Raw genomic sequence first — 14,404 nt, forward strand, 5'->3', positions numbered from 1 at the left:
TAATTTATAGGAATGCAACACTGAAGTCTGATGGTATTGAGAAGTCTGATGCTACCAAGATTGATTTCTGCAAAACAGCTACGTCAGACGGCTCCTCTGCCTTCACTCCCTTCAGTAGCTAGCTAGCACTAGTTATGCAGCTTTACGAATAAAGCTCCAATGAGGCTTTTAAATCTTAATTAAAGCTCAGTCTTGCTGTACACCTGTTTATGATTAGGACTAAATTATAGCTGAAAGCACTCTGCATTGGAAATAAAAACACTGTGTGAACAGACTGCGCAGCCCATATTAGGTCTCAGAGGTTGAACTCTTAATGGTTAATTATAAAACTGTAGTTTACTGTAGAAATTTACTTAGTTCAAAGTATTAGCTCAATCCCAAGGGCAGAAATAACTATAAAGATCAGTTTGATGTCTTCATAAAAATACCTATGCATAGTATTAATGCAGTCCTTGTGTGTAGTATCCCTTATAAATTAAACTGCAAAGACTCCATTATCTAGTAGTAGTGAACCGCAGATGGAAATATGATGGGCGAATAAGGAAAGATCAGCCATTATTATTTTTATAGTCTTTCCCCACTCATCTTGCCTGACACCATCTTATGGTGATTAAAGGCTACTGAGGCTGCAATTATGTGCACACATACTTAGTAGTAAACCCCAATGAAGCCAATGGGACTGATTTTTAAGTAAGTATAAATAGGAGTGGGCTGCATGGATCTAAACAGAAAAGAAGGGAAGCAGTATGAAAATGGTTACCACCTGTAGCTAGTAGATAGAGAAATGGAATGCAAATGGTTAGATCTCTTTATTTACCACTCTTCACTGTTTTTAAACTAGATGCAAAAGAACAGTGCCTCCAAATGGTTTTGAAAGTATATGTTAATCAAATAATAGTTTTGATAAGACAATAAAATGTGCAGTGCATGTTTGGTGATGACGACTTTCCAACTTAGGAGCAAGGTTCTCCTGTCAACGTGAGTTATGAGATTAAGATTTTTTAAAGCAGTATTTTCAGGCTTTTCTGTGGTCTCTTTGGTGCACCACCACCCCTTTTTTTTTGCTTTTAGGGGTCTTAAAATGCCCCACTGGTCTCCTCTCTGTTTACCACATCAGGAGAATTCTCCCTGGAGATTGATCTCCTTCCTTGTTTTCTCCCGTCCAAGTCTAGCACTCCACTGCGAGGCACTGGGCAGAGAGAAAGCTGCTCTCTCGCTCTTTCTGGCTTTTGCACGGCTTTGCACAGCAGCCTGCCCACCTTCTTTCCAGGTTGCTAAAGAAATTCTACAGGAAACAATGAATGAATGAATGTTAATGGCTAACAATGAATGTTAGTGGCTGCCATGAACACGCCATTGATTGAAGTTAAAAGGAATACACAATATCATTATAATTGATGCTTTTTTAAAAAAAATCGGGTGTTGGGAAAAGCCATGGAAGCTCTCAGCATCCAGGATTGGTCTGCAAAGATTGTGAATGTGTGAATTTTCAGGATGTCCAGTGCCAAGTTTGATTTTAGTGAAATTGCCATCCCTATTACTGAGCCCACTGCCCCAATATGGCTCCTACATTACCTCTGGACAGAGCACGTTACTAATATTTCCAGCCCATAAGTAAAAAGTGTGCTTTTATTTTTAAGAACATGTGGCAGTGTCTGAAAATATACCAGCAAACTTTTGCTCTTTACAGATAAAATATATTGCACTCCATTATTACCACATTTCTTTTTCCTAAGCCCATTTTATAGAACAGTGAAATAAATACTGAATATGTGTAAAAAAAATGTAAAGGAGAGGAATCCTATACACATCTACTCAGAGGAAAGTCCCATTAAGTCCAAAGGAGTTTACTCTCACATAAATGGATACAGGATTTCATCATCAACTACTCTCTGGAACAAAATAGATCTCAGATAATTTATTTTATATATCTGTATCATACTTACTCTGATTGCTAAGTGGCCTTATAAAAAATGTAAGGAGCTTTTTGACATTTAATTTCATAGGTTATTAGCTGAGGACTCCAAAAATAGTATATTGGTCTTAATCTTTAGTTTAGTGAGGATACTTTAAATGTCACATACCTCAAAGTGATGGCAGCCCCAATATATAGATAAGAGCTGCTGTCGTGTGACAGTTAACAGTAAGTCAGAAAGCCTCTGGCTCGGACTTCATGAACTCAGGGGGCAAGACCATTATCTCTCTATTTATTTATTTATTTATTATTTAATTTGTATCCTGCCCTTCCTCCCAGCAGGAGCCCAGGGCAGCAAACAAAGCGCTAAAAACACCTTAAAACATCATAAAAACAGATCTTAAAATACATTAAAACAAAACAGCATTAAAACCATTAAAAAACAACTTTAAAAAAGGGTTAAAACATTATTAAAAACATTAAACAATTCTAACACAGACTCAGACTGGGATAGGTCTCAGCCTAACAGGCTTGTTGAAAGAGGAAATTCTTTAAAAGGCACCGAAAAGATAGCAGAGATGTTGCCTGCTTAAAGGGAGGGAATTCCACAGGGTAGGTGCTGCCACACAAAAGGTCCCTTTCCGGTATTGTGCAGAACGAACCTCCTGATAAGATGGTATCTGCAGGAGGCCCTCACCTGCAGAGCACAGCGATCGACTGGGTATATAAGGGGTAAGATGGTCTTTCAGGTATCTTGGTCCCAAGCTGTATAAGGCTTTGTACACCAAAACTAGAACGTTGAACTTGGCCTAGCCACTGAGGTCACCTGGGTCTCTAGTGACAAAGATGGATCCAGGAGCACTCCCAGGCTACGGACCTGCTCTTTCAGAGGGGATATGACCTCATCCAAAGCAGGCAACTGACCAATTATCCGAACTCGGGAACCACCAAGCCATAGCACCTCTGTCTTGCTAGGATTCAGACTCAGTTTATTGGCCCCAACCAGCCCACCACCGAGTCCAGGCAGCAGTCCAGGGCTTGCATGGCCTCTCCTGATTCAGATGTTACGGAGAAATAGAGCTGGGTATCATCAGCATACTGTTGACACTTTGCCCCAAAGCTCCTGATGACTGCTCCCGGGGGCTTCACATAGATGTTAAACAGCATGGGGGCAAGATGGTACCCTGTGGCACCCCACAGCACAGCTGCCAGGGGGCCGAAAGACAGTCACCCAATGCTATTCTCTGGCAATGACCTTGGAGATAGGATCGGAACCTCTGTAAAATAGTGTCTCCAATACCCATCTCACTAAGTCAGCCCAGAAGGATACCATGGTCAATGGTATCAAAAGCCGCCGAGAGATCAAGTAAGAACAACAGGGTTGCACTCCCCCTGTCCTTCTCCTGACAAAGGTCATCCATCAGGGCGACCAAGGCCGATTCAGTCCCATAACCAGACTTGGACCCAGACAGGGATGGGTCAAGGTAAACTGTTTCATCCAAGAGGACTTGCAGTTGCTGCATACTGATCAACAATGTACATGAAATACACTGAACAGTGAAAAAACTGTTATTGAACTGCTATGTGGTTAAAGTAGACTTCTTGAACTAGGTGCTCTGCAGATATTTTGGACTACACCCATCATCATCACTGATGCCTGACCATGGTGATGGGGCTGATGGGAGTTGGGAGTCCAACATCTGGAATGCAACAGGTTGGGGAAGACTGACTTAGAATGTTGGACAAGGAATGGGAATAAAATCTGATTCAGTTCTTATTTATGAGTTTTTAAATTGTTTTTTTTTAAATTAAATTGTGTTTTTAAATTGTTTTTTTTGTTTTAAAATTTGTATATTTGTTTTTATTGTTTTTATTTGCTGTAAACCGCCCAGAGAGCTTCAGCTATGGGGCAGTATATAAATGTAATAAATAAATACATTTAAAGGCAAACCTACCTAATTGCATTTTCCAAAATAATACATAAACAGAAATACAGCCATCCTTTGAAATGAAAACTTTGCCAAATTTGGCAATGCAGTTCTCTAGCTATGTAATGTGTACAAAAATACACGTGCTGGGACAAAGTGTGTGTAAAGAGGCATACATTCATGAAAATAATACCCCAGAATGTATTATATTAGGGAAAGTTGCTTTGTAAAAATGGGTATGTCAGGCAAAATTGTATACAAATGTGCATAATGGGAGAAATTCGCAGCAAAATGCTGATAAATTTTCATGAAGTGGAAATGTGGACAACTGAACTAAGGGTTGGAAAAATGAGAAACTGAAATTGACAGATCACCAATCCCTATCTGGACGAAGTCTGGGGAGATCCAGGTTCAAATTCCCACTCAGCCAGTCACTACCTTGCAGCCTAACCTACTCCAATATTGTTGTGAAAATAAAATGGGCAGGAAAATCATATACACTGCTTTTCACGGTTTGGGTGAAAGGAAGAGAAGGATATAAATGCAATAAACCACCATCATCATTGTCATTGTAATTATAATAACTACTAGTATTTTCTTCCATATTTTGATTATTTCTTAGTAACTTAATCATGTACATCCTAGAATATCTGCAAGCCTATACCTGTTGATGCTTCATAACTAGGGGTATAACAGCACACCAACTGTGGAAGTGTGTCTGAATGCAGTAGGTGAAGATGAGGTATCAACTTTCTGATTGATAAAGTTCAAACTCCTGACATCCGGCCTTTCTCTACCAAAAATTGTCTAAGCAATATTTAAGAACATAAGAACCTGCTGGATCAGGTCAATGACCCATCTACTTCATCATCCTATTATCACAGTGGCCATCCAGATGCCTTTGGGAAGCCCACAAGCAGGAACTCAGCACAAGAGCATACCGTCTCTGACCACAGAGGTAGAGCATATCCATCATGGCTAGCAGTCATTGATAGCCTTATCCTCCACAAATTTGTCTAATCTCTTTGAAAGCCATCCAAGTTGGTGGTCTTCACTGCCTCTCGTAGGAGTGAATTCCATATTTTAACTATGCACTATAAGAAGCAGCACTTTCTTTGTCCATCCTGAATCTTCCAACATTATGCTTCATTGGGCGCCAAGTTCTAGTGTTATGTAAGAGGAAGAAAAACTTATCTCTATCCACTTTCTCCATGTCATGCATAATTTTATACACTTGTTTCATATCACCTCTTACTCAGCTTATCTCTAAACTACAAAGCCACAAACATTCCAACCTTTCCTTGAAGGAGAGTTGCTCCATCCCCTTGAACATTTTGGTTGCCCTTTTCTGAAACTTTTCCCAACTCTACAACATTCTTTTTAAGGTGAGGTGATCAGAACTGTACACAGTATTCCAAATGTGGTTGCACCATAGATTTGTGTAATGGCATTATAATATTGGCAGTTTTATGTTCAATTATTTTCCTAACAATCCCTAGCATGGATTTTGCCTTTTTTACAGCTGCCGCAAACTGGGCCATCCATCGAGCTATCCACTATGACCCCAAGGTATCATTCCTGGTCAGTCACTGCCAGTTCAGACCCCATGAACCCATTTGGGAGACTCTTCTCTGTCTCAATCTCAGTAGTTTCCTCCAGAACATCCTTTTGTGAGGAAATAACTTAGGTAGCTATAGATGCTTGAAACCAGCATCAGAATAACGCTTGAAGTTTCACTGAAGAAATACTTTTTGTGAAATACCAACAGAAATATGGGAAACACAAACATGATTTTGATATTATTATTCAGTCTTCCAGTTTACCCCAAAACAAGTTGCTCACCCTGCGGCAACGACTTCGTTCAGCGATTGTCTTGAGGAAGATCACACTAGCTTAGTTGCAGGAATTTGTAGACCATTTAGTTTTTGCTTCTAAAGTCATTTCCCCTGGTCGCGCATTCCTTAGGCGTCTCTGTGACGCCATGAAGGAAGTTTGCTCTCGTTTCCATCTGATTCGGGTCACAGCAGGAATGTAAGATGACTTGCAAAAGTGGCTAGTTTTCTTGGAGGATTTTAATAGTCTCTCCTTTTGGCACGAGGTATTATTAAAAGCGGAACTCCAGGTACATTCTGATGCTGCTGGAGGACTTGGATTCGGTGTAATTTTTAGATCTCAGTGGAGAGCTGGGAGATGGCCTTCCAATGGGCAAGCCTCTGGGCTTACTTCTGATATGACCTTTTCATATTTTTTTCTGATTGTGGTAGCGGTTTATATATGGCCGTTGGCATTTCAAATCACACTGTATGTTTTTGGTGTGACAATTTGTCCACAGTGTGCGTTGTAAATGTTCAAATTTCTAAATCCCCTCGTGTTATGCGCTTAGTGCATGCCTTTGTCTTGCAATGCTTGCGTTTTAATATTATTCATTGCTCGGCATGTCCCAGGTTTACAGAATTATGTTGCTTATGCTCTTCCTGCTTACAGATGGTGCCCTTCTGGGAGCTAGCACCTAGAGCAGCTCTGGACCTGGTCCTGGTATCACCTTTCCTTTGGAGCCTTGGCAATTAGATGTTGGGGCTGCCATTGCTTCTGCACTTGCTCCCAGCACTCAAAAAGCGTATCAGCGTGCCTCTGAAATATTCCAGGCTTTCCGAACCGGCAGTGCTCTGCCTATTGCGTGGCCTATTCCTGTATTTCATCTGTTGCAGTTTATGTTATATTTAAAAGGGCAAAACAATTCCATTTCAACTGTCGCTGGACACCTATCTGCGCTGGCCTTTATTTCTAAGGCACAGGGATTGCCGGATCATTCTGCAGATTTTAGGGTCAGGAAGGTCCTTGAGTGTCGGAAGGCAGACCTGGGGTCCCAATCCCGGGGAGCTGGATCCCAGAGAGTTGGGAGAAGAGTATTCGGATGGATGGCAGAGGGAAGGGGGAGGAACTTCCCCCCTTTGGAGCGAAGATGAAACAGAGGAACTGCCAGTGATAAGGTTGCTTAGCAACGGGGAGCCTGAGCCCTCCCTGGACATTCTCACGCCTCCCCCTCTTTCAGGCTCAGAGCAAGAGGGGGAAGAGGGAGGGCTGCTCACAGCCGAAAAGCGGGGAGGCAGTTTACCATCAGCCCCTCCCCTATCCCCCATCCTGGAATTGGAAACTTCAGAAGAGGAGGGGTGATGCTTCCCCCCTCACCGCGCACACGCAGACAGCTGAAAAGACAGGAGAGAAGGGGGGGAAGGCGGGCAGTACCTGAGGGGCAGTTAAGGAGGAGCGAAAGATTGCGCGCCCGTTTGGCCCCTTCTTAAAGAACAGGCGGGAAGAAGTCCCTTGCTCTGTCAACTTTCTCCCAATGCCGCAGGACCTGTATCCCTGTATTGCTTCATGAGAAAACGCAGTCTTTGTTTGGACAATACCCTAATAAAACACGAATTAACTACAATCGTTGGTCTGGTTCCTGAGTCACATCCTGGGCCTGACAGCTTGACAGAGCCACCTAAATCACCCTCAACGCTCTCTTCACTTGACTGGGACAAGATATCAAAGGGAGCAGCGGGGGGGACGAACCCCACTTCTGAGACGGAAGAAGTGGAACTCCTGAGGACTAAGGTAGCTGATTTGCAGACGGATGTTCAAGCCCTGCTAGCAGCAGTCAAGGCGCTGAAGACGGATAATCAAACCTTGAAGGCCACGATAGACCAGATGCGAACAGCCCCTCCAGCTGCCGTAGTAAAGGTTCCCACTGGATTGCCCCCAAAATACGCGGGACAAAGTGATCAGTTGGCAACCTTCGTGGATCAATGTGAGTTATATCTGGATGTCAGGCACACGGAATTTCCAGACGATGGGGCTAAAGTAGCTTTCGTGATTAGCCTCCTGGAGAGAGAAGCTGCAAAATGGGTGACTCCGTATCTCGTGAGAAAGGATACTGTCTTAGGAAGGTACAGAGGATTTATACAGGAGATGACCGAGATGTTTCAAGACCCGCAAAGGGCTGAAACAGTAGCGCGGCAACCAGGCGCTCTGAAGCAAGCTAAAGGGACTGTTTCCGAGTACACTAATGCTTTTAAAATTCTGTCCCAGGAAACTGGTTACAATGACGCCGCCCTGATGTTTATGTACCGGAGTGGATTAAATGCTGAAATCCTGGATGAGTTGGCCAGGACCTCCCCCCCCCGCTGACCTACCAGGGCTCATCCGGCTATGCCTACAGATAGATCACCGGATGGAAGGAAGGCGCCTGGAAAGGAAGCAGGAGGTCCCAAGATACTCAGCCTCGGCATCCCGCAACAAGACCCTTCCCACTGCAGGGATGGCAGGTAATGCAACTGAGGGACAGGGAGGGGCTAGGCCAAGACTGTTGGAAGAAGAAAAGGAAAGATGACGCCGGGAACGTTTATGCTTTTATTGTTCAAAGCCGGGCCATGTGGCCAGAGACTGTGGACTGAAAGGGGGGAAAGCCGAGCCGTCGGGAAACTAGAACACCCAGTCCACGTGCAGGCCGGTGGACTGGGGGCAGCGTTGTATAAAGGCCCCCCAACGATCCAACCTCCATCAAAGGGGGTGTTGGTCTTGCCTATTCGGATTACAACTTCCAGAGGAGTGGTGTTTAATTCCACTGCCTTAATTGACAGTGGAGCCTCTACAAATTTTATTGATGCAAAGTTAGTCAAGCGTCATGGAATTTCCCGGTGGAAACTGGACGCTCCCCTAGCTGTGGAGACTATCGATGGGAGACCCCTGAAGTCAGGAGGGGTGACACAAGCCACGGAGGAAGTGAAACTTCAAATCCCTGGGCACGAAGAGTTCATTTCGCTATACGTGTCAGATCTCTCGAACTTTGAGGTGATTCTGGGAATGCCCTGGCTAGCAAAGCATGAACCCAAAATAAGTTGGAAGGAGGCGGTGGTGTGGTTCACCTCACAGTATTGCCAGGAGAACTGTCAACCTGAAGGAATCAAGAACACCTTAGCGGGGGCAGTGCAAGAGATCGAGCAAGTGACCCTGCCGCCAAAGTATGAAGAATTCAAAGATGCGTTTGATGAAAAAGAGGCAGAGACTTTACCCCCCCACCGCCCTTACGACTGTGCGATTGATCTAGTGCTAGGAGCCAGCATCCCATCAGAGAGAATCTACTCTCTCACAGAGAATGAGAGGGAGGCCCTGAAGGAATTCCTGGATAAAAACCTGATGCGAGGATTCATACGCCCCTCACAATCCCCTGCTGGAGCGCCACTATTGTTTGTGAAAAAGAAGGGGGGGAACTCAGACCCTGTAATGACTATCGCGCATTGAACCAGATCACCATCCCCAACAGCTACCCGCTGCCCCTGATCTCAGAGTTGCTGGACCGACTGCGCTCTGCAAAAATCTTCACGAAGTTGGATTTGAGAGGAGCGTACAATCTGATCAGAATGAAGGAGGGAGATGAATGGAAAACAGGATTCTTGACCACTTACGGACAGTATGAATACCTGGTCATGCCGTTCGGGCTTTGTGGAAGTACAGGAATTTTTCAAAAATTCATGAACGACGTGTTTAGAGACTTGTTGGACACGTGTGTAATCTGTTACTTAGATGATATCCTGGTGTTCTCAAAGAACCAGGAAGACCACGACCAGCATGTGAAGACGGTGTTGAAGAGACTGAGAGAAAATCACCTGTATGCTAAATTAGAGAAATGTGGATTTGACCTCAAGTCTCTAGACTTCCTTGGATATCGAATCTCAGCGGAAGGTGTGGAGATGGACCCAGGGAAAGTAAGCTGCATATTGGACTGGGGCCAACCTGTCACCAAAAAGGATGTACAACGTTTTTTGGGGTTTGCCAATTATTACAGAAAGTTCATTCCAGGGTTTTCCAAATTAACAGCTCCTCTGACTGACTGTTTAAGGGGGAAGAAGAAGTTTCAATGGACACAGAACGCCACCGAGGCCTTTGAGGAGCTGAAGAGAAGGTTTGCTACTGAGCCCATTCTGCGCTTTGCTGATCCGAACCGCCCTTTCATAGTGGAAGCAGATGCTTCAGATTTTGCCATCGGGGGGGTCCTGCTACAATTAGACCAAGAAGGGAAGGAGCTGCACCCCTGTGCGTACTTCTCTCGGAAGTTAAAGCCTGCAGAGAAGAACTACACAGTTTGGGAGAAGGAGCTGCTGGCCATCAAGGACTCTTTTGAAAACTGGAGACAATACCTAGAGGGAACCTCTCATCGAATTGAAGTGCGCTCCGACCACAAGAATCTTGAAAGCCTCCAAACAGCCAGAAAGCTGAACCAGAGACAGATAAGATGGTCCCAGTTCTTCACTAGGTTTAACTTCCAGATTACTTACCATGCCCAAGCCAAAAACCAGAGAGCGGATGCCTTATCCAGACAGCCACAATACAAAGAAAGTGAATCCGAGGACCAGCCTCAGTACGTAATCCCGCCAGAGAAATTAACGTTGGGAGTATGCCAGCCTTCATGGGAAGAGGAACTCAAAAAGGCACAACAAGAAGATGCAGACATGCTAAAATATGGGCAGGAGACGGGACAAGGTCAAGACTCAGAAGTAACCTTTCACTGGAGAAATGGACTGTTATGGTTCAAAACCGCCAGATATGTGCCAGAAGGGGAATTAAGGCTCAGAATCCTATGCCAGTGTCATGATTCCATTACAGCGGGACACTTTGGGATTTACAAAACCATTCAGAACGTAGCCAAGGACTTCTGGTGGCCTAAAATGTGTCGGGATATTGAGAGTTATGTAAAGTCCTGCTCTGTCTGTCTGCGGACAAAAACACAAACAGGGACACCAGCAGGACTGTTACAACCGTTGCCTGTCCCACACGAACCCTGGAAGGACCTCTCCATGGATTTTATAACTGATCTACCCAAGTCCCAAGGAATGACAGCCATCTTAGTAGTGGTGGATCTACTTACCAAAATGGCACACTTTCTTCCTTGTGCAGGGGCCTTAGAGGCTAAAGAAACGGCCAAGTTATTCATAAAAGAAGTCTACCGGCTGCATGGATTGCCAAACAGCGTAGTCTCAGACCGAGGAACTCAGTTCACAGCCAAATTTTGGAGAGCAATGTGGAAACAGTTGCAGACAGAATTAAAACTCTCCTCCGCCGATCACCCCCAGACAGATGGGCAGACGGAACGCTTGAACGCCGTTTTGGAAAGATATTTACGAAGTTATGTGTCCTATCAACAGACTGACTGGGTATCATATTTGCATTTTGCAGAGTTCGCCTACAACAATTCTCTGCACTCCAGCACTCAACAAACCCCGTTCTTCGCTAATTATGGATTCCATCCTAAAGTCTTTCCAAGCAGCTCAGAAGGAATGCTGGTACCGGCAGCTGAGAACTTCCTTAAGGAATTGCAAGTGGCACAACAGATACTGAAACAGCAGTTAAACGAAGCCAAAATGGAGTACAAGCGAGTTGCTGACCTGCACAGGAAGGAGGACCCCCCTTCAACCGGGAGACCAGGTATGGCTGTCCACCCGCTTCCTCCAGATGCCGGGCAAATGTAGAAAATTACAAGACAAGAGGGTGGGTCCTTTCGAAATAGAAACTCAAATCAATCCCGTGGCGTACCGACTGAAGCTGCCTGACACGTTTAAAATACATCCTGTGTTCCATCGATCCCTCTTAACGAAAGCCGCCCCTCCCAGTGAGTTACGGCCGGAGGAACCTCCCGGAGCTCCACTCCTGGTAAATGAGCAGCTTGAGTTTGAAGTTGAGGAGATCTTAGATTCCAGGATCAGACGCCACAAGCTGCAGTACTTGATTCACTGGAAAGGCTATGGGGTGGCTGACAGATCATGGGAAGATGCAGCTGATGTGCATGCTCCAGAATTGGTAAAACTTTTCCATCAACGTTTTCCCCACCGTCCCAAGCCAGACAAGGGGAGGGGGGCACAGTCTGGGAGGGGGGATGGTGTTGGAAGGCAGAGCTGGGGTCCCAATCCCGGGGAGCTGGATCCCGGAGAGTTGGGACAAGAGCATTCGGATGGATGGCAGAGGGAAGGGGGAGGAACTTCCCCCCTTTGGAGCGAAGACGAAACAGAGGAACTGCCAGTGATAAGGTCACCTAGCAACGGGGAGCCTGAGCCCTCCCTGGACATTCTCACGCCTCCCCCTCTTTCAGGCTCAGAGCAAGAGGGGGAAGAGGGAGGGCTGCTCACAGCCGAAAAGCGGGGAGGCAGTTTACCATCAGCCCCTCCCCTATCCCCCATCCTGGAATCGGAAACTTCAGAAGAGGAGGGGGTGATGCTTCCCCCCTCACTGCGCACATGCAGACAGCTGAAAAGACAGGAGAGAAGGGGGGAAGGCGGGCAGTACCTGAGGGGCAGTTAAGGAGGAGCGAAAGATTGCGTGCCCGTTTGGCCCCTTCTTAAAGAACAGGCGGGAAGAAGTCCCTTGCTCTGTCAACTTTCTCCCAATGCCGCAGGACCTGTATCCCTGTATTGCTTCATGAGAAAACGCAGTCTTTGTTTGGACATTACCCTAATAAAACACGAATTAACTACAATCGTTGGTCCGGTTCCTGAGTCACATCCGGGCCTGACATTGAGGGTTGGTTGTATTCTGCTTGCAGGTCCACTGACCGGAGGAGGCCAATCACGCCCGATGTCCTCCTCCAGATCCTGGCATTGTGACATTCTTTATGCTTATCTCTGTATGAGTTGCACCTTTCACCGCAGTAACTCTGACAATGTTCTATGGTGCCTTTCGCCATAGTGAAGTATTGGTCCCCTCTAAGCGCGATGTGTTCTACCGGGCCTTATGTTCTGGCGATTGCACGCTAGGTGCTGACGTAGTGAGGTTTTCCCTAAGAGTCTCTAAGACCGACCAGAATGGCCGTGGCAGTATTGTCTCTTTATGCAGTTGCCAGGTCTGTGAATTATGCCCTGTGTCTGTAATGTGTCAATTTCTGTCTATTAGGCCAGTGGGCCAACATTTTCTTTTCATACATGCGGATGGTTCTGCCCTGACTCAATTTCAATTTTGGGCTGTTGTTCGGCAGGCCTTGTTGGCCAGTGGTTGCTATGCTGGAGTCTATGGGCTGCATTCATTTCAGATGGGTGCGGCCATGTGTTGGCGACATCCAGGCAATTGGCAGGTGGCCTTCTTCCACTTTCAAGTCTTATGTCAGGTAATAATTCTAAGTAATTTTGTTTTCTGTTTTCCTTAGGTGTGCGGAGCCTTCCAGTCCTGGTGAGGATCGTCCTGTGTGGCCATTCTATCTTATTTTGGGCCCACGGGAGGGCCTCTTCGATTGTTGCTGGGATGCAGCTGAAGCTTTCTGCCAAAGCTACAGTTAGTTGGGAGGCTCAGAGGGGTATGTTGATGGATGCATTGATGCCCTTGGTGTGCCGAATCATGTCTTCGGCTAGCCAGCCTCATGTCTTATTAATTCATTTGAGGGAGAATGATTTGGCGCAGTGACCGGATATGGATTTGCTGCTCAAGGTCACTCATCATCTCACATGGCTCATTCATTCTCATCCCAATCTCATTTTAGTATGGTCTGATATGCTTGTGAGAAGGGTGTGGAGGGGTGCAATTCACCCCAATAGGATTGACAGGTCTAGAAAGTGGGCCAATTGAAAAGTTAGGGAATTGGTTCTGTTTCTTGGTGGGGCTTTCATTCCTCATGTTAGGATTAAGTTCCATTCTCCACACTTGTTTCAAGATGATGGGGTTCATCTCTCAGAGCGTGGGTGTGATTTTTTGCTGGGGGATCTTAGGTTGGGTCTTGTGGGTTTGTTTTCATTGGGTTGAGGGGACCAAGCTTCAGCTGATCCCCTCTTGTGGCATGGAATTCAGGCAGGTGAGGTATATTGGGGTTAAAATTGAGGCGGTTGAGGCATTCTGTTAAAGGGCACTCCCTAGGGAACCATCAGGGCTTAATGTCTGGTGGGGATCTGGGGAGTGTCCTTGTGGGACTGGCTTACGCATCATGGTGAACGCATGTACAGCAGGGCCAGGATGCAGAGGTTGGAACCACATACCTGACTCCAATAGCAAGGAGGGAGGATTTCTCCCACATCCTTGACTGGGGAGTTACACTCTGAGGAGAATTATTTGCCTTCAGAATGGGAGGGAGTATTCCCTCCCATTTAGGTTTAGCCTCACCTGCCCGAAGTGTTTTATATTTGATTAATTGGCTGAATTTAATTTGATTGTGTGTTATATTTTAATAAATATAACATTATTCCATATTTGTGTCACAAGTCTTCTTTGGTGTGGTGGCAAAACAACCATGGCATGTGGCATTGTCATGTTGAGCATTTTGTTATCCCCGCTTCACTTTACTGGCTGCTGCTTATGGGGGTGGGGAAATTCCTAAGCTGTGATGAGTTTTGCATTATTTAATGTGAGAAAGAGGAGGAGATGTGGGCCTGCCACTTTTATTGGTAATTACTCATTGACAACAACATTTTGTCCTAACCACAGCCATAGGTTGACCACAGCAGCCCACAGGTGCTCCAAAACCTTATTTAGCAAAATAAAATAAAATACTCCCAGGGTATGGTTGAGGGCACATGAGGGCACTACCTTGCTGAAGCTAAGC

General features: G+C 45.5%; 1 protein-coding gene across 5 annotated transcripts in view; it reads right to left on the reverse strand.

Annotated features, from left to right (window-relative positions):
* Positions 1–14,404, reverse strand: part of CDH18 (cadherin 18) — a 560,265-nt gene that overhangs the window by 47,419 nt on the left and 498,442 nt on the right. The window lies entirely within an intron of this gene.

Source organism: Rhineura floridana, chromosome 1 (genome assembly GCF_030035675.1).
Source record: "Rhineura floridana isolate rRhiFlo1 chromosome 1, rRhiFlo1.hap2, whole genome shotgun sequence".
NCBI classification, from domain to species: Eukaryota; Metazoa; Chordata; class Lepidosauria; order Squamata; family Rhineuridae; genus Rhineura; species Rhineura floridana.